This window comes from Cebus imitator, unplaced genomic scaffold (assembly GCF_001604975.1).
Source record: "Cebus imitator isolate Cc_AM_T3 unplaced genomic scaffold, Cebus_imitator-1.0 Scaffold43, whole genome shotgun sequence".
Lineage (NCBI taxonomy): Eukaryota > Metazoa > Chordata > Mammalia > Primates > Cebidae > Cebus > Cebus imitator.
This window is the reverse complement of record NW_016107358.1, coordinates 8,054,557-8,078,620: the sequence shown is the minus strand read 5'-3', so window position 1 is coordinate 8,078,620 and position 24,064 is coordinate 8,054,557. Positions and strand designations below refer to the sequence as shown.

Genomic DNA, 24,064 nt, shown 5'->3' with positions numbered 1-24,064 from the left:
TGAGACAATCTCACTCTGTTGCCCAGGCTGGAATGCAGTGGGTGCGATCTCAGCTCACTGCAACCTTCGCCTCCCAGGTTCAAGCAATTCTCCTGTCTCAGCCTCTTGAGTAGCTGGAACTATAGGCACGTGCCATCACGTTTCCCTAATTTTTGTATTTTTAGTAGAGTCAGGATTTTGCCATATTGATCAGGCTGGTCTCGAACTCGTGACCTCAGGTGATCCACCTGCCTTGGCGCCTCCCAAAGTGCTGGGATTACAGGCGTAAGCCACCGTTGTGGCCATTTGTCTGTATTCCGCTGCGCCTGGCCATTTGTCTGTATTTCTGATGTGAATTTTATGAATTTATCACCAAAAGAATATATAAAATATCACGGATTTTTTAAAGCAAATGATATAGAAGATCCCTAGATACCAGAGAAATCATAGACATCCTGGAAAACAGTCTCTGTAGAAAAGGAATCCTGAACTTAAGGAAGTCTCAAGTTAAGTTTAAACCATCAGATGGTGAATTGGAAGAAAGGAGGGCCCTCATCTTAACTAAGACTCTAAAAACCATAGAATTTTAGAGCTGGAATGGACTTGCGAGGTCACTTGTTCTGTTTTTATGAGTTTGTCTTCATTTTTCTCAGTATTCTTTCACAATTCATGTCTGTGCCCAGAATTGAACAAGCCACCTGGAATAGTGTCCACATGGCTTTTCAGCTATGAAGAATAATCCTAACTTGAAAAATAAAAGATGCTTACTCAGCAGAAATTATTAGGTTTTGGTTGGATTGTTTTGTTTTGTGACAGACTTTCGCTCTTGTCACCCAGACTGCAGTGAAGTGGCGCAATCTTGGCTGACCCAGGTTCAAGTGATTCTCCTGCCTCAGCCTCCCGAGTAGCTGGGATTATAGGCATGCACCACTACCACCTGGCTAATTTTTGTATTTTTAGTAGACACAGGGTTTCAACATGTTGGCCAGGCTGGTCTCAAACTCCTGACCTCAGGTGATCCACCCACCTCGGCTTCCCAGAGTTCTGGGATTACAGGCATGAGCCACTGCACCCGACCTGTTTTTTTTTTTTTTTTAAGGTTATTTGCTAATTTTATTCTTCTCCATAGTTTCGTTTTACAGGTAGAGGACACTTCAGTACTCCACGGTGCTATACCAGACTCTTTCTTGATCTTAAGTACTAATGGTCGTTTTCTTGGAAATCCCAGGGTGGAAAATTCCCCAGAGTTGCTAATACCTGCTAATGGTTCTCAAGTGGTTTGATATTATCTACATAAGTCCAGAGCATTACTGGACCCGGGTTTTAATAATCAGACCCATAGATCGATAAATTTGAAACATTGTCATACTAGCTTTTAATTTCTTTAAGTCTTCTGTGCACTTAGATTTGCTGTAACATATAGTTAACATATATAAGGTTGGTAGAAATTTTTTGTTCCTGATTCAAATAGGGTTTTCATGTGTTTTGGGTTTTTTCTCCATAAGAGAAATTGTTCCCTTTGAAATTAGGTCTTGCACATATCCATGGCAACTATACCTCCTGATTGCTATGGCAAAGGTGGAAAGTATTCTCTTGTAGTGTAGACATTGGTTGTACTGTCAGGTAAGGGAAATGCAACTAATTTCTGTTTTTGGAATTGCATACCAAAAATAGGAATTAGTTGTCTGACTGTTAGATGTTCAGGGCAGATGGAAAAGAAAAACCAGGACTTCCCAAGAAGCAGGTCTGTGTGCTCACTCTTTGGGGTGGACACAGCACGGAGGGGGCTTGCAGGATAGATGTGGTGGAGGGTGGAAAAGCTTGTCTTCAGTGCCTTGTGATAGCCCATGGAAGTGACCTGCAGCCTGTTGAGATGGCAACTCCATTTGAGATGGCGATTCCATTCGAGATGGTGTGCTTGTAACATCCGCCTGGTAGGCGGAGCCTCAAGGACAAATGTTGGGAGATTGGGATGGTGGAGCAAGGAGTTGCAGGGAAGGAAGCATCCAGGCGTGGATTTGAACAGCTGCTGGCTGCCCAGAGATCCGCCTCCATGAATCATAGACACAGAGAACTCATCTATGCAGCTGGAGGCTGAACATGGAGAGGGAAGGAAGGGAGCTGCCTTTTTTTTTTGTTTGTTTTAAATATAAAGATGGGTTTCACCGTGTTGGTCAGGCTGGTCTTGAACTTCCTACCTCAGGTGATCCGCCCGCCTTGGCCTCCAAAGTGATTGGATTACAGGCGTGAGCCACCACGCCCAGCCGGGAGCTGCTTTCAGTTAATACTCTTTTTTTTTTTTTGAGACGGAGTTTTTGCTCTTGTTACCCAGGCTGGAGTGCAATGGCGCGATCTCGGCTCACCGCAACCTCTGCCTCCTGGGTTCAGGCAATTCTCCTGCCTCAGCCTCCTGAGTAGCTGGGATTACAGGCATGTGCCACCATGCCCAGCTGATTTTTTGTATTTTTAGTAGAGACGGGGTTTCACCATGTTGACCAGGATGGTCTCGATCTCTTGACCTCGTGATCCACCCGCCTCGGCCTCCCAAAGTGCTGGGATTACAGGCTTGAGCCACCGCGCCCGGCCTCAGTTAATACTCTTAATGCTTCCAGAGCACTTTAAAGACATTGGGTGGTTCATTGTTTTAAAAGCTTTGCCCTCTTCACATAATCCTATCTTTTATTTAATATAAATGCTATCAGTCTGCTTTAAACACTGACTAAAATTGCTTTTACTAGACATCATATTATTTATAAGGGGGGAGTTGAGACCCATCGAGAAGGATTTGATCAATTGATTTAAGGTTGTTGGAGGATTGAAATGTTACTTGATTGCTGGTCTTATCCAGGATTTCAAGATTTCAAGGAAAAGTGGACAATGCCCGCTTTTATCTGAGGGATTTCAGCAGTCATATGATCTACAAACCAGCCCCCAGGAGCAGCAAGCCCTGACAACCTCTGTGCTATGGAGTCCACACAGAGGAGGGACTTCTAAATGGGTGGGATGTGCCGGCTTGCAAGTCATTTAGCTGAGAACTGGTTTTGGTCATGGCCTTAACATCTGCATAGAAGTTGCACATTGCAGGCATATGACACTTGAACGGCCTGAGATTTAGATGCAGGTTGGTAGAACTTAAAGGGGAGATAACATTAGTGAGGTCAATGGGCAGCAGCCCCATTGCTGAGCACATCCAGCAGTTCCTTGCAGGGCCCAGGAGAAGGTGGCCTTGCCAGGTTGGGGCTGGGAGTGGAGATCATCTTGTTAAGTTCTCACAAATTAATTACTGACACATAGACAATGTATAAAAGTCTGAAACCACAAAGCTCTTTGGACATTTTGGCTATATAAAGCATACCATTTATAAGCTCCCAGGAATTATAGTTTGAGTGTCTCTTGTGATGAACAGGACTGTGGATGAAGTCAACCAAGCGAGATCACAAAAACGATATGAAATAACTTTTATATGCTTTCGTTGTCAAAACGTTGGATATTCTTGCTATATTTCTCTTTCAGACACATACACAAGGACACTGATTTGAGGGTGCATTATGAGTGTTAGACAATCACCTTGCTAAATAATAGGGAGTTCTGGGGCTTTATGGGAGATTGATAGTAAGATGTGATTCTGAGTTTGTTAGCTATGTGTATAAGTCCACTTGGTATCTAATTGCACATTATTCCTGTTATTTCTAGTATCCTAAGGGAAGCTTCCCCACTATTAGCTCCTTATTTAAGTAAATAAATAAGCCTGTTTTAGGATATACATCAAGACTTTGTTGGTCTCCCCAATTTCTTATAAGTGGTATATTATGTGGTTTTAAAAAATAGAACTTTGGCTGGGCATGGTGGCTCATGCCTATAATCCCAACGCTTTGGAAGGCTGAGGCAGGCGGATCACGAGGTCAGGAGTTCGAGACCAGCCTGGCCAATATGGTGAAACCCTGTCTCTATTGAAAATGCAAAAAAAATTAGCCAGGTGTGGTGGTGCATGCCTGTAATCCCAGCTACTTGGGAGGCTAAGGCAGGAAAATGGCTTGAACCTAGGAGGCGGAGATTGCAGTAAGCCAACATCACACCATTGAAGCCTAGGCGACAGTTAGACTCCATCTGAAAAAAAATAATAAATAAATAAAAGACCCTCACTAATGTTAGATCTTCAGGTTTTTATTATTGTTAAGTTTATGTCTCCTGAAAGACAAAAAAGAAGAAAATAATCCACTCACCAAAAAACCCAACAGTTGCTGAATAGCTATGAAAATGTTAGAGAAATTCAGCTTTTAGTATTGGGGCCTTTTTATTATTCTCAACTTTGATTTTACAAGCTGAGCTATAAATGTGACCAAATGCATCACATGAGTATTTACCTTTTTTTTCTTTCCTTTTTGGCCACATGCAAGTATCTAAAGAGATGGAATGTGACACACCCGAAGAATGAGGCACTCAAGTGGCCTATGAACTTGAGAAGGCCAGGAGCAGCAGGGTCCCTTCATCTCAGTGCTTAGCTTTGCCAGTGCTAAGTGGGAAGCAGAAGTCACTGAGCTCCTTAGCAAGTGAGTTTTTTAAATGCATGTACACAAAGGAGTTGTTCTACTACTCTCTATAGAAACTGCTAGGGAGAATTCTAGCAGGAAATTCTGTTACCTTTGAGATTAGTTGTCAATCCCGCTAAAAGTCCTCAAACATAGCCCTCCAGAGAAGTGCTGCTTTGCTCTTGTAGACCTATGCGATTCTCATATACTTCTTAGTTCCCTCTCCCCAATTCTTGAGATGTTCTGGATTACAATGTGTTATGGCGCGCGCGCATGCGCATGTGTATGTGTGTGTGTGTGTGAGAGAGAAGGAGGTATTAATCTTTGTGAGAGGATCTTTTTAACGTTTCATTCCACATAGTGTGGTAAGTAGTATACTGCTGAGAGCTCATCACCTACATGTTAAATTGCAAAATGTTCCTAGGTTAGTAGAACTATGATTTTTTTTTTTTTAAAGTAGTTTTGTGGCTGGGCGTCGTGGCTCATGCCTGTAATCCAAGCACTTTGGAGGCCAAGGCGGGCAGATCACCTGAGGTTGGGAGTTCAAGACCAGCCTGACCAACATGGTGAAACCCCGTCTTATTAAAAAAAAAAAAAAAGTAGTTTTGTGGTTAAATTCTGATGCTCTTAAAGAGATCACTTTCTCCTATTTTGGCAAAACAGGTTATCAATTCCACGTTATTACATAAATAAAACTGAAACTCTTTACTCTTCCTCCTTCCTACTGAATTAGAGTCAAGGGATTCCAGTAGTGGCACGTGGATGCGCGCGCACGCACACACACACACAGACACACACACACTTCTGCTTTGTTTCACAGGGCTTTTGATTCCAGTGTATTTACTTTTCACATTTTTAATACATTTTAGCAGACTGAGCTTTCTAAATTACTAGCAACTAGTATGTAATCATGTTGCGGTAAATAATTTTTATATTTAGTGAGAAACAGACCCAAAAAGGACGTTAAAAAACATCTATTTTGGTGAATAGAAGTGAATGAGAGTAGGGTAGAAATTCTGGCTGATTTTATGAAATACCTCAGATCTGTTTGATATAAGACTTATGATGTGGGCATCCTTTTTATAATGAAGTCAGGTTAAGTGAAGCTGTGTTGAAGTATTAGACAAACCCTGAAATCCCAGTGGCTCAACCCATGAAATGCCAACTTGTTTTTGTAGAATTCTCCGCAGGTCTGGCAGCTCTCTACTATAGCTCCCTTCCAAGTGGTAACCCAGGGATCCAGGCTGCTCTTGTCTTACAGCTACTCTGTCGTTACACATGCTTCCAGGTTGCCACCGGAAGGAAAGGGCTAGTGGGTTACATATCGACTTTGAAAGGCTGCAACCTAGAGGAGATGGCTGGCAGTTGTGCTCACAGCTCATTGGCCAGGACTAGTCATGTGACCTGCCTGACCACAGAGGTGTAGGGTTGCCAGAAAATATCAAGAATACATGGATCCTCTTTGAGCAGTAGACATCTTTACTTTGCTTTCCTTTTCCATTTCACCTCTATAAGGTTCTCTATACACATAAACTTAGATGAAGCTTAGGCCTGAAGCCTAGAACATGATGATCTAACCACCATAGAGCAGTGGTTCTCAAAGTGTGGTCCCCAGACAAGCAGCATTAGCATCACCTGAGAACTTGTTAGAAACAGATTCCTAGGCCCTACTCCAACTCTGCTGAATCAGAAATGTGGAGGTGGGGTCCAGAAATCTGTTATAATAAGCTCTCCAGGTGCATGGTAAAGTCTGAAAATGACTGCCCAATGGGAGTTCAATGTTTGTAACACCTGCTGAACTCATGACAGGATGTGATAGGCACTTGTTAGTGTGAATGTGCAGTGAATATAGGGACTGATAGGCACTTGCTAGTGTGAACATATAGTGTGTGTGCTCAGGTGTGAGCATGTATATGATAAAAAGCACTGAGAGGTGGTATCATGTGTCCAGACAGGTTTTAGCACTTTACAGATTTGTCTAATCTATTTCTCTCAACCATCTTATGCAGTATTATTATTGTATTCATCTCACAGATGAGGAAATTGCAAAACTGAGAGGTTCCCTATCTATTTAAGGGTCAGGCCACTTACCACTGCTGGCAAGTGGTAGAGTCAGGATTTGAACCAAAGCAATGTGGCTCCAGAGTCTGCTCCTTAACCACTGTGCAGTTCCGCTTGCTCATCCTTGGGTGGTAACCCACTAGGCCTTAAGGTAGTCTTTTCATTTTTTTTCTTGAATGGAGACAGTCTATCAGAGTTCGTAGGAAGTGTGGTATGCTGGTGACAGTTCACGTTCCAAGTTAAGCCCCCTTACCAGGGGCTTCATTCATTGTTGGTTTACGCATGTGGGAGCTAGTGACAGTGTTGGCCAATCTTAGAGGGGCATGGCTGGGCAGCAGCTGGCCAAAAAACTGAACAATAAATAAAATGGGGTTGTTAAGGGTGAAATGAAGGGGCCTAGTGGGAAGTGGTTTCTCAGATGGAGATAGTTCAGTCGCACTAGAAGAACATTTTCTTCAGTTAACCTGTGTGTAATTTTCAGGCTATGAGAAGAGGCCCTATTCTCATCACCCTCTCTTGTGATTCTTCTTTGGTCTTTTATTTTCCCATCATCCATCTGCCTGTCCTGAGATGCTCATCTGAGGCCTGATTCCTTCAGGTGGTCTGAAGAAGGTTTCTATGAATCCTTTATGAGCTGGAATTGCTCTGTTGCCCAGGCTGGAGTGCAGTGGTTGCTCACTGCAACCTCTGCCTCCCGGGTTTAAGTGATTCTCCTGCCTTACTCAGCCTCCTGAGTGGCTGGGATTACAGGCATGTGTCACCACACCCAACTAATTTTCATATTTTTGGTAGAGACAGGGTTTCACCATGCTGGCCAAGCTAGTCTCAAACTCCTGACCTCAGGTGATTCACCTGCCTCAGTCTCCCAAAGTGCTGGGATTACAGGCGTGAGCCACCGAACCCGCCAGGATTTCAGTTGTTGTTGTTGAGACAGAGTCTCACTGTGTTGCCAGGCTGGAGTACAGTGGGGCTGTCTTGGCTCACTGCAACCTTTGCCTCCTGGGTTCAAGTGATTCTCCTGGCTTAGCCTCTTGTATTTTTAGTAGAGACGGGGTTTCACCATGTTAGCCAGGATGGTCTTGATCTTCTGACCTCGTGATCCAGCCACTTAAGGCGTCCAACAAAGTGCTGGGTAACAGGCGTGACCCGCCCAGCCCAGGACTTTAGTTTTAGTAGAGAAAATGTGTTTTCCTTTCCAAGAAATTTGATAAAATAGTCCCCCACCCCCACCCCTTGCACTTGGGAAATCCAGATAGAGTTAGATGTGATCTAATCTTTTGAATTTTGAACTGATTGAAAAGTATTTTCCAGATGACATTGAGAACTGCTTGTTTCCTTGCATCCTTTAAAAATTTTTAATTATTAACAGCATTTTCTTTCTTTCAGGTGGGTCTATTATTTGTTGTTTAGGTGTCCTTTGCTGGCCCATGCATTCCCTTGGCTTCTTTGTCTTTTGTGTTCAGCAGACTAGAACTGAGACAGCTCCTTGGCAGCTCTGCCCTGGACAGTACCGGCTTTAATTCTAGGTAGAAGATAAAGATAGCATCACCCCTTTCGGGTTTCATGTTGGCTGGGAACAGCTGCTAAGCTTTGTATAACTCAGAACGTAACATTTCATTCCAGAATTGCTGAAATTTTTAGTTTTCTGCAAGCCAGGGCTTAACCACAGGGTTTTTTCGCATTCAGATTTAAGAGTCTAGACTTTTCCTTTGAGAAGCAGCTGCTTGTCTTGGAGTTTAGTAATTTAAGAGAACAGAGGTGGGAGAGGGAGGGAATTATTTGCATAAGTTGTTTTAAAGCTCCATCCACTTCATTTCTCTTCATCAGTTTAAATGGTTTAATTTGCTTAGGTACTCCAGCAGAGGTGTAGATAATTGAAGTAAATCTTGAGTCAGATCTAAACAAAAGAAAGAACTGACCTAAAAAAGAGCAACTGAACTCACACTAATTGAATCACAGATTTGCCCAGACCAACTTAACCTGAGAGGAAGGCCAGGGAACGCTGTGCCGTCGGGGAGCTTTTTGCCTCTTGAGAGGGAACACCAGCCAGTTCCTTGCGGCTCTCCCAGCCACCTTCCACACTGAGCCACATCTGGGTTAGAGCTGCAGAATTCAGCCTGAAAAAAAATGAGAAAGCCATTTTAGGTTGGGCATTTGGAAAACATTTTTTCTTCTTTTGGATACCTGGTGCCTTTGGTGTTTGTTATAGAATCCACTTGTTTATTCTTTAGGAGAGGAGCAATGTGTGTGAATTGGGCATCCCTTACAAGAAATGTAACAAGCTTGCCTGTCTGTAACAGCTGGGCTAAGTTGCAGCCCTTTGAAATAAGACAGTCAGTTTTCCTTCCTTCTCCTTAGCCATCCAGTGTAGGAAATGGGATGCTATACATACCCTGAGTGGGAGGAGAGGGTTCCAGAGTGCCACTTGGCTGTTCCTGTGTGCCCATTCTTGTTCAGGAGCACCTTGAGATTACATGGTCTTAAATACCAAAGCTGACCAAAAGCTGCCCCTCTGTTCAGCTTCATCATCCCTGGTTGTTGGGGAGGCCTTTGTTTGTCTGACTGCCACTGGGCTGCCTTGCCCCAGCTCCCTGGGGTCCTTTGCTCCTTAATCCATCAGCTCTTCTTTATTCTTTTTACTGACAGCATAGGACCCGACTGCCCATTTTTTGGAGATGACTAATTAATTAGTAAAATATTTGGCTGGGTGCAGTGGCTCACGTATGAAATCCCAGCACTTTGGGAGGCAGAGGTGGACAGATGGCTTGAGTTCAGGAAGTTAGAGGCCAGTCTAGGCAACATGGTGAAACCCTGCCTTTACCAAGAATACAAAAACTTAGCCAGATGTGATGGGGCATGCCTGTAGTCCCAGCTACTCAGGAGGCTGAGGCACAAGAATTGCTTGAACCTGGGAGGTGGAGGTTGCAATGAGCCGAGGTTGTGCCACTATACTCCGGCCTGGGTGACAGTAAGACTCCATCTCCAAAAAAAAAAAACACTGAGTGCCTCCTGTGTGCACATGCACATTGTGTGACCGTGGGCCAGGCACAGTGGTTCTTGCCTGTAATCCCAGCACTTTGAGAGAGGCTGAGGTAGGTGGATTGCTTGAGCACAGGAGTTCAAGACCAGCCTGGGCAACATAGTGAGATGCTGTCTCTCCACAAAAAAATAGCTATTTGAGAAGCTGAGGTCTGAAGCTGAGGTTGCTTGATCCTGAGAAGTGAGGGCTGCAGTGAGCCATACTTCAACCTGACTGGCATAGCAAGACCCTGTCTCTAAAAAAAAAAAAAAAAAAAAAAACAAAAACAAAACCCACCCAACATACAAGGTTTCTTGTGTTCCCTCTCCAGTGTTCCTCTTTGCTCTTTCATCCCTCCTGATTGCAGAAGAGGGCTCTACCACTCACCGGTACTGCCTTCACGTTTATCTGGATTCCTGCCTCCTGGGGACATCATCCTTGCCAGCCCCTGTTGCTGTGCCTGTGCTCTACCAGGGGTGTTTTCATGTTCACATCAGTGACGCCTTTTATCCCTGAATCTCATCAGCTGGCTCAGGCCTGGCTTCTCTGTGGAAAGATTCATCCCACGTGCATTCTTCAGTGTATGAATCCCACAGGACCAAGACCTTCTGGATCCCTTTCCATTTCTTCACATTCAAGAATCTCTACAAAAGAATGTAGCCCTACCCCCCTAACAATCTAAAACTTCTTCCCAATCACCATTTAGTGCCCCAGGACATTTGCCTGTGGCCAGAGCAACTCTCTTCCTATCTGCCCTTTGTATTATCTGCCCCACCTGCTTCCCCTTTGAAAGTTGTTCAGGTTTAACTTTCCCTCCCTATTCCCTTTGCTCCCCTTTCTAGGCAGGTCTCCCTTTCGCTGCAATCCCACACCGTGTTCAAACAGGTTTTCTTAAAACTCTTACATCACCTTTCTCAGCCTATACCCCATACTGCTCCAGACCCAACCCCAGCTCTCCCAGCTCCTGTAATTTGCCCCCTCCACACACACCCTCTGTAATGATCCCCCTGCCCTTCAGCAGGACCTGGCTCCTGGACTTCTTGTACTTCCTGGGTATCAGCTCCTTCCAGCCTCCACCTCCGTACCCTTCCTCTTACACTACCCCAGTCCACCAATCTCTGCTTTTTCTAGACCTAAAATTAGAATTGTACAGACAGCACTTAATTCTCTTACCTTCCCAAGCTTTCTTTTACCACACTCACCTAGTGGTAAGCTTATGGAGTCCTCCACCCTCAACCTAGTAGTGGATCAGGAGTTACTAATTAAAGTAACTGGTGTACATTTTTATCATCAAGAAATATTTGAGGGCCTAAAGTAGAGTATTTCCCTCCCTCCCCCGACTCCCAAATCATTCAAAGGTAGATTGTGGGTCCCATTTGTTTTTTGTTTTTTTTTGTAGCCTTTTTTTTTTTTTTAAATTGATAGCTTAAAGGGCAGGAAAAAATTGATTACTTTTCATCTTCAAAGGACACAGGATAAAACAAGGACTGAGCCAGCCCATCCCTACTCTCCAAACACCTTTTAATCACAGTTATTTTCCCACTCCCATGGTTTTTGAATTTTATAGTTGATATAATCCCTCCTTTTACAGCCGATTTATGCATTGCTATTTAAATAAGCAGAAATGTTCAGTGCATAGGGGGACTCAGATTTAATAATTGTTGGCTTAAATTTAAAAGGCTCACTAAAGCCCCTGTTCCTCCACAAGACCATTCCCTTTTCTGTGACCCCTTTGAGGCTCCTAGAAAATGATAGTGTGTGGGCCATATTTATACATACAGGAGGACTTCTTTACAGAAAACCTCCTCAGTATCTTTGATGGCCTAAATTTGTTCGTAGTCACACTAAGAAAGTTTTAACCTAATAGTTACCATAAAGAAACTAACTCGAATCCCAACATCATTCCTGGAATAACTGGGGAGAAGAGTAAAAAACCACACGAAGGCAGCCCAGAGATGGGGCTCACAATGATGTCTCCCCTCTTGTTCCTTTCCAGAGAATGAGTTCTGTTTTAAAATTGTAACTGTTTATGACAGGCATTGTGGAAGGGCTTGTTTTAGGAATTGATTTAACTAATGTTTATTGGCTTATTGCCTTGTATCGATGTTTTCAGTGAATTATCAAAACACTGATGAGGTGGTTTATCTCATCTTTATAAGAAAAGGGAAGGTTAGAGGATTTGGTCTTGCCAGTGTTTTTACTTATTGTTGGCAGCCTGCCTGAAACTGATGGCAATACTAAGGAAAAAAGCCTTCAGGTCTCCTTAACTATCCAAAGGTAGGATTAAATCTGTTAAGGCTCAGGCCATTGCTGTAGTTCTGACTTTTCCTGAGAATCACAGATCCTCTTGAAAGGCTGATCAAATTTATGAACTCTTTTCTTAAAGCTGAATACCATCCACGTTTTATATGTGGTTTCAAGGTTTGACTCTTGCACTTTTCTACAGAGCAGGGCGTATCAACCTAAGCATGTCATCTGTTCAGCTCAGCTAGCCCATAGTAGGTTTTCAGTAAATGTTTACAGATTGAGAGAAACAATGCCTACTATGTGCCAGGCACTGAGCTATAGACTAAAGATATATAAATTGGGGGAGGGAGGGCAGGGAGCAATTCCGTATCTTAAGAAAGACTGAAATGTGTGCCGGGTGCCGTGGCTCATGCCTGTAATCCCAGCACTTTGGGAGCCTGAGGTGGGCAGATCACCTGAGGTCTAGAGTTCAAGACCAGCCTGACCAACATGGAGAAACCCCATCTCTACTAAAAATACAAAATTAGTCGGGCGTGATGGAGCATGCCTGTAATCCCAGCTACTCAGGAGGCTGAGGCAGGAGAATCGCTTGAACCCAGGAGGTGGAGGTTGTGGTGAGCTGAGATCGTGCCTCTGCGCTCCAGCCTGGGCAACAAGAGCGAAACTCCATCTTAAAAAAAAAAAAAGAAAAAAGACTGAAACGTGATCATTTTCTTTCTTGTGCATGCGTGCGTGTGTGTGTATTTTTAGTGAGACAGGTATGCCACCCAAGCTGGCCTAGAACTCCTGCCTCACAAATAGTGGGTCTTCCTGGTATATTTTCAAAAATTATCCGAAGTTTAAAAAAAAAAAGTAACATCAAATTATACTTTAAAAATCACTGTATTCTCATGATACATACATTGTTTCAGACTACCTTTTCTAGACTATCCATAAATATATCATAGCATAGAATCTTAAATGTGGCAGCTTGCTTTTTAAACCTGACCTAACTTTAAACATTTTCCCATGTTTTCACACATTGACTTTTTTTTTGAGAAAGCATCTCACTTTGTCACCTAGGCTGGAATGCAGTGTTGCATTCACTACTCACTGCATCCTCGACCTCCTGAGCTCAAATAATCCTCCCTCATCACCTTCCTAAGTAGGTGGGACTACAGGGACACAACACCACACCTGGATAACTTTTTGTATTTTTTGTCGAGATAGGGTTTTGCCATGTTGCCCAGGCTGGTTTTGAACTCCTGGGCCAAGCAATCCTCTTGCCTTGACCTTGCAAAGTGCTGGGATTACAAGTATGAGGCACACTGTCCAGCCCACATTGCCTTTATGTTTGAGGTGGGACCAGTTCAAGCAGGTTTAGGGTAGATGGGCAGGGTGGTGATGACTCACCTGGGAGAGATCAGCCTGCTTAGGACATGTCCCCTATCTTTGGTTTCATGGATTACTTCCCTCTATGAACTGAAACTAGTAAACACTAGGCAAAGTAAGTTACTTCTGAAATCCACTAACTTCCCTCCCATGCCTGCAGGTAAAACCATCCTATCTTTATTCCTGCTTTAGGGTTTAAAAACCTCTGGAGGCAAACAAAGACTGCAGATGTTCTTAGGATGGTTAAACTTGATTTGAAAGAGAGAGATACATATTCAGTAGCAATAATGAAAACGAATTCAGTACTTGAAGTACCCATTCAACCATTCTGTTTTAGTTTCCCTACAGTATTCAATAAATTACATGAGACATTCAACGCTTTATTATAACACAGGCTTTGTGTTAGATGATTTTGCCCAACTGTAGGCTAATGTATGTGTTCTGAGCATGTTTAAGGTAGGCTAGGCTAAGCTATGATGTTCAGTAGGTTAGGTGAATTAAATAAATTTTTGACTTAGGATATTTTCAACTTACGACAGGCTTATGGGGTCCTAGCCCCATTGTAAGTCAGAGAGCATCTGTATAGTATAGCAATCCAAGATTACTGCAAGAAAAAAAGTACACCGTTGACCTGTTCTTTCCAGTGCAGTAGTAGCCACTAGCCATACATCGCTATTCAAATTTAAATTAGACTTAAATAAAATTTTATAAAGTTGAATCCCTTGGTCATATTAGCAACTTTGAAAGAGTCACATGGGTAGATATTATTGTTCTCTTAAGTTTTAAACTTGATAGAGTTTTGTGTAATCTTTTTAAGCAGTCCTCCTCACTACACCCACCCTCCAGTTAGCAGTGTCCGATGATCAGTTTTGTTCATAGAGTTCAGTTTGACAGTTGACATGTATATTGATATGGCTACCTGTGTTTTGTGTTGTTTTGCTGTGGTTCATCTTCCTGTGCCTGGGGGCCCCCAAGCCCTCCTTTCCCAACTTTCTCAAAACCACCCGTTTTTCTCCATCTGCTGCATTTTGGTTATGGACATTCATTTGTAGGTTTCCTTTAAAACAAAACTCCTCTAAATCCTATTGATAACCATCCAGGCTCTTAATCTCCCCTGTCTAGGAGTTCTCTTCCTAACTCCTACCCTTCATTCTGGACACCTGCCTGGCCTCCTTTTGGTTCCCCCTCTACAACATTGCCTCCACCCACCAGCTGCAATGCTCCTGTCCCTTAAGAGTATTGCAGTGCCTCCTAACTGGGTTATATGCCTCTGATTGTCCACTTAAAAATCTGCCCCAAGAGCTTTTTAAACTGTGGGTACAATTATTTTATCCTGGGCTTTAAAAATGGTGGGGAGGGGCCCTTCAGTGGGTTTCCAGAGCAACAGGATAAAGTTCATGGCTCTTAGATGGAACCTTGAGCCCAGCATCATTCTCCCAGCCCCATCTTTGCCATTTCCCCCACTCCACTCTCCCTCCTTTCTCATAACACACTGGTTCATTCTGATGGCTCCCAGGGGTTTTGTTCTCATGAGCAAGACATGCAAAACTTTTGCATTTAGACACAAGGTTGCTGTTTTTTTATTTTGCTAAGTAAGGGCATTAGAAAATGATCTCCGCCATCTACTGTCTTTATCATCTCATTTTAAAAGACCGCAGTTTACCCTAAAAGAAAAGAAAAGAAAAAGAATGAATTCAGCATTGTGAGAAACTCAGCAAATCATCTGCTTTTTCTGTACACTGTTCCAGCTTTCTGCATGTGGCTGGGAGGCGAACCTCTTCTTCAAGTTCAGGTCTGCTTTTACTCTGCTGCCCTCATCTTGCGCTCTGTGATGCTTACCTCTGGTGAGCCCCTGCAGTTCTAGAGGTGTTTGGCTCATACTCCAGGTTCTCTGGAGTTGAAATTTCACTCTCTGTGTCTCTTCTCACACAGGAAGCCAGAGCTGTCTGTCTTACAGCTCTTGGTGGTTCTGACATCTGGAATGTTAGTAGCCTTGGATGTCTGAGGATGATCGTCATCATATCCCAGGTTTTTGCACAGATCCCAAACGTTGCCCTATGTGTAGGCTACACAAATAGTATAGAATATTTTAAGCCACTAATTTTAACAACATGCTGAGAATGCCCATTTTTCTCTGCCTGTGGATTGGACACACTCTGAAAGCAGCAAGGATGGGCCTACAACAACTCCAGCTGCAGGAAACTGAGTAGACTGCTCCCCTTTATTTTATTATTTATTTATTTTTTATATTTTGAGACAGAGTCTCATTCTGTTGCCTAGGCTAGAGTACAGTGTCACTATCAAGGCTCACTGTAGCCTCAACGTCCCAGGGCTCAGGTGAATCCTCCCACCTCAGCTTCCCGAGTAGCTGGGACTACAGGCACACACCACCACACTTCCATGTCTGTCTTCCAAACTCTCATTCATTAAAAGTGAATCTTGATTGGTAGGGTAAAAGAAAGCCATCACCACAATTAGCAGTGTGTTTTGGGGGAAGCCTTGAAAGGACTGTTTTTCCCTTGATGAAAGCAGAGCATTAAAGGTTAACTGCAGGGAATAAAGAGACAGTGAATTTTTTCTCACATTTTCACTGTAGCCAGGTAGCCATCTGAATAATCTGATAAGCCTCTTTTTCCCCCCTTAGAAAACTTCTGTTTCTAGTTTGGGAACACTCCAGGATGTCACTGGCCTCTGAAATATTTATGAAATGTGTTAGTTCCCATTCTAAATTGGTTTAGTAACTGAGGCTGTTCTTTTGACTTCTGCGTTTTAGTTCTGGGGCTGGCAGAGCATGAAATTGAGTTTGTGTGAACATGTGTGTGCCTGGGTATAGCAGGCCGCGTTTTCTTTGCAGAGTTGTGATGAAGCATCTTCAAGGGCTTTGAAAAAGTTTCCTCAGGCATATCCAGTGAGCAAGGTAGATGCCATTGTTTCGCAAGTTTTCTGTTTTCTTTCTGTCTGTACAGCTTGTTCCTGACTTCATGGCTGGGAGGGAATTGAGGATGCTGAAGAATACTTGGCTGTTTGGCCAGTGGGGTTGAGCTGAAAAGCTGGCTCCTGTTCTCCCATGGGTCACCTTCAGGGCTGGGACCTGTGGCTATAGGAGAGGGGCCACATAGAGGCACTGTTCTGAGTTCTCCATGGGGGCAGCACGGTTCCTCTGGTTGCTGCACATGCCATCTGACTCATCTCTTATCTAGACTAAAAAAAAAAAAAAAAAAAAAGATCCTAAAAAATACTGGCTTTATTCTGGAGAGTTGGCACAGAAATTGGGATTGTGGACTCATTCTGTAAGCTGGCTTCTGTTCTTCACCCCCCCATCCTTTTCTCCATGGCCTTCCCTACCTACTATCACTACTCCCTACCCAGCTCTCTTACCCCTGTGACTGTTAAAGGTTAAATGGTAGGTATTTGGGCAAGGAAATTTCTCCTTTCATTAATTGATTTTAGGAAGATCTTTTATATCCCAGAAAGGAGCTCCACGGGGACTGCAGTAAATAGCTGATTTCATCATTTTCTGAACACATTAACCTCACCTATACTGATAGGATACCAAGAAAATGGAACTCCTACCCTTGTATGGCAGAGAGGCAGGAACTCTGTCCACTGATGTGTGAATTCCCTCAGGTTATCCCATCTCATAAGTGGCATGCACAGTCTCACAACCCACTTGATTGATGCACAAAAGAGTGGATTTTGCTTCTGTATTGAGTCCTGGATATTCACGGGAAAGCTGTAAGCACCAGGTAGATGGAATTGCTTTTGGGTCTGAACCTAAAAACACCTAGACATTCTTAAGAGTCAGATCTCAGGTGCAGAGTTAGGGCCAGGAGGAACATCAAAGACCATGGCCTGGCTTGCTCCACAGCCGAGGGGTCCAGTGTATTCCAGGCCATTTGCTTGTGCAAGCACATGGTGTAGCGCTTTCAGTTCTGATGGTTAAAGGACGCTGTTAAATGCTACTGAATTATTTTAAAAATAGTAGTGTAAACTACATTTAACTTGAGCTGCTGTAACTAACTTCTGGGGTTTCTGGCCTTTGATGAAGATAACTCTTGTGTTTGCTGCAGATAGAAAGCAAATATCTAAGTGAGCCCTGAAAGTAAGTTCTCTTCTTGGAAGCATTGAGCCTCTCCCACACAGAGGCACAGGGAGTGCTAGTTGGTTGTACTTGAAGGCTGTTAGAGTTGGAGCTGCAATGGATGCCGGGTAGGTGTTGCTCGGGCATTGTTCCAAGAGGCTCTGGAGGCAAGTATTTTAAGCAAGTCAAACAGCCCCTCTAGGCGAGCTGCAGGAAGTCCAGCCCTTGCCTTCCGTGTGGTCAGCAGGAGATAAAAGTGTGGACTGTTGGAGGCTAGGCCCCTCCTATCACTGGATGACTAACTGTTAAGGGAAGATAAAAGGAAAGAGTAGGGATGTTCTTTTTGAACAACATGAAGGTGCCTTTGTCACTTGCGTTCAGGTAAATTAAAAGGGGTGAGCAAGACATGGCTCAGTTTTATGATCACAAGCATGTTGAAGACTCTGAGGAGCAGGATTTGGCTTCACAAGTATGCCAAAACAATTTCATGTCATGAAAATATTGGTAGAGGTAGGCTTTTGACTGGGATTGTTCCTGTTAAAGAGCTTACGTTAAATGGGCATCAGCTTGGGTTTCCAAATCTGTGTGCTACAGAGATTTTCCCTGTTGAGGTATTTCTGACCCGTGGGGACTGGGTGGACATGCCCAGCCGTCCTTGGACTGAGCAGAGGAGCAGGCAGGGCAGCTGTGCTTCTCTGAAGTGTGCCCATCTCTTCTTAGTTGTACTTCCGGTGCTGGCCGAATTATCACCCAGGTATGAAAGAGTTGAAAGGAAGAGACCATCTTGCTGGTGTTTATCTCCCCTTCTCAGTTTTCCTTCCTGTTCTTTGTAACATTTGGGGGGAGTTTGGGGGCTTGCAAAGCCGTTATCTGTTTCTCAGGGTGAGGCTTGTAAATGTGAACCCACAATAAGAGCCTGGGCATGTTCGGTGCCCTGTGTGAGCTCAATCCAAAGCGAGTGAACAAGTGTGCTTGGGGGGCATGATGCTTGTTTCAGGCTGGGCCTGGGGGCCTGGGCTGTGTTTCGGGGTGGCCCTTTGTGCAATTAGACCCCCCAGGGAGTGCAGTTGTTGTGAACTAATCACTGCCTGTAGGGCCTGTGTACCTCAGACTTCCTCCAGGACTGCAACTAATCCCCACTCCCCACCCCCACTGCCAGCCCTGGCCTCCGGCCCCCTCCTTCCAAGGTGCCTCTGCTGGTCCAGGAACATGTCACCTCCTCTCCCAGCTGCACATGGGCTTTCCAAAAGGTCCCATCCTGCCTGCTAGTCCTTTTTGGTTTGCTCAGTTTACTTTAAGAAAACCAATTTGCTTGCTAGTGTTTTGGGTTGGCTAGCTTGTGATAAACACTTATCAACCACTACATGTCAGAGCATTTGTTTTCCTTTATATGCATAGTAGTGAATACTTTTCTTAGAGGTGAAATTGGGGGTGAGGAAATGGAAGGCTTTCTGTTATATGGCATAGAGGGCAGCCCATCCAGCTCCTGGGAGCTGGACGTGGTCACCTTACCGCACACAGTCATTCCCAGCTGACGGTTTGTAATGTCTGATTACGCACTGTGAAATTTTGACCACAGCTGACCACTTTTCCAATGGGCGAGGAAAGATGTAATCCCCTCCTTCCACTGCCTTCTCTAAGCTGTTAGGGGAGAAGCATTTCAAACACATTTTTATCTTCCACAAGTCATTTTGGTTTTCTAAGGAGTATCATCCTGAAATTCCCCTGAATTCTGGGAATTAGAAGCCCAGATTTAAGGTAAACCACCTGCCCTGGGGTTGCTTAGCTTGCAGACAGCTCCTCCTCTGGGGAAAAGTGAAGAATCCTGTTGCTGCTGCACCCTTTCCCCGAGCACATTAGAAAGGCCAGCCGTGCGACCTCAGGGCCTATGAAAGAGTTGCAGGATATTGCCTAAAACTCTCTGCAAACTGCTACTGAACTTTACCCTAGCTTCTTACCAGAAGCTGGAAATGTGACAAGATACTTAGATTAACTCCAGAGATGTGTCCAGAACACTCCCATTTCTACCATATAGTGTCACGGTGTCTTTAGCCGTGCTGTATTTAGGTGCTGCAGTTACTTAGGAGAGAAGAAGCTTGGTGAATATAAGGAAGAAAGAGCTTCATCCTTGTGGGAGCCAGCAGTTTGTACTTCCGTAATTAACTGAATGTGAAGCTGACCGGGATTGGTTTCAGCAGCAACTGAAGTCAGAGGGGTTTTATTTCCTGCTTGTCATACAGCATGGCGACTGTCAGCAGCTGTTCTCGTTGTCCAGGGAATTGCATTTGGGAAAAGCCAAATTATATTTATTTTAAATTGTCCAACTTGTGGGCTGGGGCAGGAATTCTTTTAGAAGACCATCAAGCGGAGCTCTTGCCTTCAAAGCTTTGGCAATCCAATAGAGGAAACAGATGGGTGAATTGAGGAGTTGGGAGAATCAGCCCAGGGACTACCTGGAATATTGGAGGGTAAATAGTGTAGCATCAATAGTTCGCATACTGGAGGATGCCACAATGTTTGTAAAGTATTTTAATAATCACTTCTTTGATTTCTATGTTTGTAAGGTAAGGAGGGCAGTGTTATCAGCTTCATTTTCCAGCTGGGAGAACTGAGGCTCAGAGTTCAGTGGCTCCACTGGTGGCAAGCTGAGTTTCCAGGCCAAGATCTAAGACTCCCCATGTCAGGCTGGGCGCGGTAGCTCATACCTGTAGTCTCAGCACTTTTGGAGGCCAGGGCGGTGGTGGATCACTTGAGGTCAGGAGTTTGAGACCAGCCTGGCCAAGGTGGTGAAACCTCCTCTTTTTTTTTTTTGAATAATTTTTTTTTGGGGGGGGGGCTTTCTGGCAAAAACCGGAAAGCCTGCTAGACAAATTCTAAAAGAGCTGTAACACTGAAACCTCGTCTTTACTGAAAATACAAAATTAGCCAAGTGTCCTGGTGCACGCTTGTAATCCCAGCTACTTGGGAGGCTGAGACAGGAGAATCGCTTGAACCCAGGAGGCGGAGGTTGCAGTGAACCGAGATCGTGCCACTACACTCCAGCCTGGGTGACAGAGTGAGACTCCACCTGAAAAAAAAAAAAAAAAAAAGATTCCTCATGTCATGTGCTTTTTAAGTTATGCTGTGATGGTTTATTCTTGTGCATGCTTCTGGAATCTTAAGGTATTATGCAGAGAGGGCAAGTGTTATGCATAAAAGATTGTCCCCTTAGAAATGCAGAATCTGGAAGTCAGAAGAGTCTTCTAACCTGGTCTCCCATCCATTGCCTGACTGGGGTTTTTGTTTGCTTTTTATTAACTAGTGGTTGCCCACCCTCTGGTTGAAGACTCCTGGGACAGCAAGCTCATTACCTTATCTGGGCTCTTTCCATCTGAGGGCTTAGTTCAAAGCTCTGGTTTAAAGAATCGTGGAGCTCCAGAGTTGCTTGCTTGTGCCTCTTTCCTGTCGTGGTGGACCCGTGCAACGAGTGTGCCTCTCTTCCACACGAGTCCTGCAGCTTTTGTAGCTGGCTCTTGTCTTCATTCTGTTAGCCATTTCCAGTTTTCCCCCTGACTTGGTTTCCCAATCCTCTAGCTTGCTAATGACCCTTCTCTGAATGGTTTGTCAAATACCCTTTTTGTGGTACAGTAGAAAGTACAAGATTTTTGGAGTCAGACAACCCTGGGCTAGACCTTTAAGAGCTGTGCTATATCTAGCAAATAACCTAATCATTACCTTACAAGAGTTGGGGGAGGATTAAATATATGTAAATTGCCTAGCATACTTCTAGCGTAGAGTTTATGTCACAAGTGCCAGTGCCCTAGGTTATCAGGGAAAGAGGTGCTCTGGAAAAAACATAATTAGATGCATATTAGACTTCCAGTGTACTCTGACTTGAATCCTATTTTCTGTTACTTATGCAACATTCTTTTCTGTTTTTAAATTCCTCAACCAAGGTGTGATGTGGAGGCCTCTCCCCACCCTTTCTTGTACCTGGTGTCTACCTGATAAGCCAGGAGAGCAGATCTTAGGGTGGGACAGGGCAGGGATGCTACTTAACTTAATCCCCTGAAGTACATCTTCAGCCTTGGCCCAGGAGACCCTGCCCTGTCCTGGGGGTAGGTGAGGATGCCCTGTGGGCCCTCTGCCCCTATGGTCCAGCATGGGTGCTCTCTTATTAGAACATAGTTCACCTTGGCTACTCAGAGAATGATACACATTTCTGCTGAGTTAGGCAAGAAAGTGGTGAAATACCCGGTCCTGGCAGGCAGGCTGAAAAACAATGTTTAGGAAAAGTCTGGCTTTCCTGGGAAAGGGCCAGGGACTCAGCTCTTCCCACAGTTGGGTGCGAGGGCTGCTGTGTCCCTTCCCAGGAGAGCAGGGTGCTGTGTGACAAATGGCTGCCATTTAGCAGCTGTGTCTTGGCCTTGGAAATCTGGCAGTAGTTAGAGACTGGCAGGAAGATATGCTCCCTGGAGAAGAGCTACAAAAAATGGAGTCAGCTCCTTCATAGTCCTCATGTACTAGCAAGAAAGCTTATCATCGTTGGGACTGTGTCCATTTCCTTCCTTTAAAGAAGCATAGAGCCTTGCAGAGAGGTGCAGGAAGAAGAATGGGGTACTACAGGATGGTTTTATCTGGCATTGTCCAGAAAATCTCCCCACCTTTCTCGAGGCTCATGTTTTAAATAGTCTGACTGATGTAGATAACTTTGGTAGGCAGGGACCCTGCCTTCCCAGTTAATGTGTGCTTCCCTGCTGAAGTTGTATTTAATGTAATAATTTAAATGTCCAAGAGATTGTTAAGAGAAGCTGCTTCCTGCATGGAACCTATGACTCTGCCCTAAGCTGCTGCTTCCTCCACACTTTACAAAATATTGAAGTTTTCCTTTACCTAAGAACAACCGACATTCCTTCTGAAAAGGAGCATTAGTAGCTTGTGTTATTTCTAATAAAATGCTCCAGGTCAAGATCAGTGGGATACCTGAAATACAGTCAGAGTAAGGAGCAGCCACTCTGGCCTGTTGGAAATGACCTCTGATTTTCTTTCCTCCACCCTCAGGTCCCATTAAGAGACAAACTGTAGTAGATGGTGAGCTGTTTCTAAGGCTGTAGGAGGGAACCTCAGGGCTGCCTGCCTCCCCTTGAGGTCATCTCCTTAACTGTTCTCCCCCTTACCTGCCCCTTGTTGCTCACTCCTCACTGCCCAGGAGCAGCAGAGAGGCTAGGAAAGGTATCTGGGGCCATCAGGAATCCTGGCTGAAGGGCTCAGGTTTGGAGATAATTGATTCCACCGCCCCTTCCAAGGAGCTTTTCGGGAAGTAGCACAGGCTTGGCAACTGCCATTTGCTGGAGAGAAGGCTTTTAGGATCCAGGGTTGCAAGAAGGCCCAGGCCACGTGGTTTTCCCAGCCATGCGCTGTAGGCTGGCCTTGCCTGTCTGAAGCCCACCTCTCATGTGTTTTTTTTCTGAGGAAGCCCTGCATAGATTCGTTCTTCCCTGTCCCTTATTTCTTATTATTTTTTATTGTGGTAGGTAAAACCAAAGTTGGAATGGATCTTTGTTTCTGTTCCAGGGCCTTGGTTTTTACTCTGGAGGTGTATAATAAGCCAAGCAGCTTCTCCCAAATCCTCACTAAAGGAAGGTTTTCAGGGAAATCCTGTACTTCTTCGTGAGCTGGTTCTCAGGGCTGGATGGAAGCCTCTAGAGAGCTGTTAACTCAGAAACTCACACTGCTGCACCCGCCCCTAGAGGTTTTCTGACTCAGTAGGTCTAGGATGGGGAACTGAGAATTTGCATTTCTAATAAAGGGCTGGATACTCCTGCTCTTGGGGCTTGGTGGAGGGTCTGTAGTAATTTCTCCCTGCGTCATGTTGGTGGTCTTCTCTGCGAGGTCAGCCTATCGGATAGGACTGGACTGTTGAGGATTCAGGCAGAGCCTCCCTTGCTTGGCTGCTTCTAGAAGACAAGGGTATAGAACATGAAGTGCCCCATCACTTTGCAGAGCAAGCATAGTGTTTCCAAACTGTTGCCTGCTGCAGCGAACCTTTTAGACTGTGGTGAAAGTCCAGTCCTGCCTCTTGCCAGGGAGAGGAAGGCAGAGGTGAAGGGGAGGAGAGTGCTCCTCCTTCCTGCCTTGACAGGGGGCAGAAATGGAAAGCCAGGTGCTGAGCATCTGTAAGGGTAGCAATGATGCAGAGCGAGATTATTAGAAGTCAGAGAATGTGACTAAGGGAGCACACCTGTGCTTTCTAGCCATGGGCCAGGAGTCACACACTTTTCCAAAATAAATTTAACAGAGTTCGGAAACTGGATTTATTACATTGCTGTACCATGCAACAGCTCTAGGATCTTGGAGACAAGTGATTCAGCCCCTCTCAACCTTTGTTTTTATGGCTGCACAGTGGGAATAATCCTCATGTGGTTGTTGTTATGAGGATCAAATGAGACAATACACGTGGCATGTGGCACATGGTGCTCAAAAATTGTTAGCCATGATTAAGTGTGATGGCAGAATTAGTGTTTAAATGTGTCTTGGAATTTGGAACCAAGAGCCATGAGTCAGTGGGAGTCATGTGGAACGTGGCCATGAGGGATAGGGCTGTGAGAGGAGTGCAGGCAGATATTCTGGGGAAAGGAACTGACCACGGGGACTGGTGTGTGATGGAGCCAGAAGGTAGACTGAGGCCAGAGCATGGAGACCCTTGAATAGCAGGTTAAGGAGCTTGACCATTAGTCTTTTTTTTTTTTTTTTTTTTTTTTTTTTGTGTTAATCCTTTTGACTTTTCTCTTTTTTTTG

The 24,064-nt window shown here is 44.5% G+C and overlaps 1 protein-coding gene and 1 non-coding gene across 5 annotated transcripts in view; one reads left to right on the top strand and one right to left on the bottom strand.

Annotated features, from left to right (window-relative positions):
• RREB1 (ras responsive element binding protein 1) overlaps window positions 1–24,064 on the top strand; it is a 150,903-nt gene that overhangs the window by 43,296 nt on the left and 83,543 nt on the right. The window lies entirely within an intron of this gene.
• Window positions 20,119–20,180, bottom strand: LOC119470910. Its single transcript, XR_005199886.1, has one exon. It is a non-coding gene; the product is annotated as a U7 small nuclear RNA (small nuclear RNA).